This window comes from Gavialis gangeticus, unplaced genomic scaffold, assembly GCF_001723915.1.
Source record: "Gavialis gangeticus isolate Ggan-Ray unplaced genomic scaffold, GavGan_comp1, whole genome shotgun sequence".
Classification (NCBI taxonomy): Eukaryota; Metazoa; Chordata; order Crocodylia; family Gavialidae; genus Gavialis; species Gavialis gangeticus.
Genome location: NW_017728998.1, coordinates 46,878,111 through 46,881,141, shown reverse-complemented (window position 1 = coordinate 46,881,141; position 3,031 = coordinate 46,878,111).

Below are 3,031 nucleotides of genomic sequence, written 5' to 3'. Positions count from 1 at the left end.
CTACCTGTACCATGGTTTTGCTGAGTGTTTATTTGGGGGGCTGTGTGTGTTTGAGGCATTTGCTCTGAGAAGTGGGGAGTGATTGCTGATTATTGATTGTTGTGGGATTGCTGTCTGCTGTGTGATTGCTGCCTGGGCCTGACAGAAGCCCTAACGAAGGGGCTGAGTCAGCCTAGGCCCAGAAGGGTATAAAAGAAGACTCCCCAGATGACCAGGGAGCCAGTGAATAGGGACTGCAAACAGGGGAAGTAGTTTGCAGGCCCATTCCTAGGCCAGTTCATGAGTAAGGATCCTGGTTTTCTCTGATTAAAAATTGCAAATTCTCTGATTAAAAACCGCAAATCTGTGATAAAAATTAAAGGCCCCCCACAGCCCCCCTCCCGTGCTGCTGGTGCCCCGCACTCCCCCACATAGTCTCAACAGTCCTCCTGATGCCCCTTGCAACAGCCCCCCAGACCCACAGACACTGACACCCACCCCAGCAGGTAAGTGTGTGTGGGAGGAAGGGCCGGGGCAGGGCGGGGGAAAGGGAAGGTGCTAGGGGGGTAAATCAAGAAGAAGGGGAGTGTGCCCCTGTGCCCACTCTCAGGAGCAGGGCCAGGGGGTGAGGGCAGGGGTGCAACTCTGTGGGCCAAACACATGCCGGCCAGCCTGACAGGAGGTTCACACACGGAGGCTGCCACCCCAACTCAGGTGCTACCAACCCACAGCCACCTGCACGGCTTTGTAGACAAGTGGTGCAGGGCACGGCAGTGGCAGTGCTGTGGCAACCACTGTGTCCAAGTCACACATGTGCTGCCCGGCTGGGGGGTGAAACAGGGGGCTTGCATGCAGTGGCATGCCCCACAACCAGCTGCACAGCTCCATGGCAGTGCAGGGTGGTGGTGGCTGTATGCAGGGTGGGGGGGCTTTGCAGGCAAGTGCTGCCACCATGAAGCCATACCCTTCGCCCCTGGATCCTAGAGGTAAGTGGGACTTGGGGGCTGTGGGACAGGGCTGGGGAAGATGGTTGGGGGCTGAGGGAGTGGGGGGTGCTGCCAGCCCCAGGCAGCACATCGCTGCTGGGATCAGGGCCCAGGGGGTGAGGGCAGGGGTGCCTTGCGGGCAAACGATGTGGGGTGCAGTGCGGTGGTGCCCACACATGCTGCCCGGCTGCCTGTCCAGGGGAGGGGGAGAGGGAGGCTGGCATGCGGACGGAGCACAGCTCCGTGGCTGGCTGTGCAGCCATGGTGAGAGATGGGGGCATGGGAGCAGGGGCTCGCAAGCGGCAGTCACCACTGGCACAAGTGGTCACACAGGTAAGCTGTGCTGTGGAGCCTTGCTTGGAGCTGTGTGGCCAGTGGCAGCAGCGCGACGCGGGTTGGTGGTGGGGATGGCTGCGTGCCATCTGGCCACCACCATGCTGTTGCTGTTGCCTGGCTCCGGGCACAGCTCCGCGGTAGCAGCGGGAGGTTTTGTACGCAGCGGCCATCACTGATGTCACCGGCCTCCAGGTAAGTGGCAGTGGCTGCTGCATGCAAGCCCAAGCCCCCACCCCACCCTTGCCCCCATCCCTTGCTGTGGCTGCAGAGCCCTCCATGCAGTGGTGCTCTGGCTGTAAGCCAGCCTCCCTCTCCCTCTGGCAGCTGGGCAGGCAGCATGTGTGTGGCCCGCACATGGCAGCCACCACCACACTGAGCTCCACAACGCTTGCCCACAAAGCCCCCCTGGCAGAGGGGCACCCCTGCCCTCACCCCCTGACCCTGCTCCCAGCTGCAATGTGCCGCCTGGGGCCAGCAGCACACCCCACTCCCTCAGCCCCCAACCATCTTCCCCAGCCCTGCCCTACTGCCCCACTTACCTCTATGCTCCAGGGGCGAAGGGCGAGTCCGAGCCCAGCCGTGGCTGCCTCAGAGACTCAGGCCTCGCCCTCCCCCTCCAGCCAGGGCTGGGGGTTTCCCACCCTTTTTGCAATTGGCTCTTGCAGGCTGAAGCTGTGCCAGGCTGCAAGAGCTCTTTGCAAAAGCAGAGAATCCAATAAAAACAGGGAATCTGTGGTTTTCTCTGTTTTTCCATGGGAAATGGAAAACCTGGATCCCTGTTCATGAGTAGTAGCATAGCCTATTACCACACAACGGTGGGGACATGTCATACCCTGTGGCTTCCCACCTCAGCCCCAGCTGGTGCACCCTTCCCTTGCACCACTGAGGTCTCCACCCAGACGGAGCCTCTGGCACTAGGCTGCAGGGACTGCCTGGGACGACTGTCAACAACTGGAAATGGGAGCAGGGTTACCCCCACCTGTGGTGTATGCTCCTTAATGGGGTCTCTGGAGTCCCAGGTGACTGAACTCCAGTCCCAGGTAGACAGACTTCATGCCATCAGGGCCCACAAGCAGAAGATTGATGACTACTACAGTCAGGTTCTTCTTCATTTTTCAGGAGAAGAGAAGGTGGCCAACAAGAAGGCTGGCCAAAAAGACCCACCCAGAGCTACCTGGAAGATTGTTGACCCAGGCTCCAGGACATGCAGGGCTAAGGCTGCCCCTCCCCTGGCACTGCACAACAGGTATGCTCCCCTCACCACACACGAGGAAGCTCCGATGGAGACACCAGAGGAGGAGGTGGGTAGTCAGCAAACTGCCACCACCAAGAGGTGGCAGGGTGGTGATGGTGGGGTACTTCCTCCTGTGGGGGCACCAAGGGACCCATCTGCCATCTGGACCCCTGAGCCCATGAGGTCTGCTGCCTCCCTGGGGCCTGCATCTGGGATGTTGCAGAGGATACCTAGGCTCATCTGGCCCTCTGAACACTATGCCATGCTCCTCATCCATGAATGACACAGCCAGGAGTAATCCAGACCTGGGGTAAGGGGTCAGGGGTTCAGGTAGTCTCTTTCTCTGTGCTCCCAGTTGCAGACCACAGACCTAGGAGGAAGGATGTGTTGAAGAAGTGAACCGACAACTTCAGCGGTGGTGCTACCAAAAGGGCTTCAGTTTCTTTGACCACAGCGCATACTTCAGGGAGAAAGGACTCCTGGGAAGGGATGATTC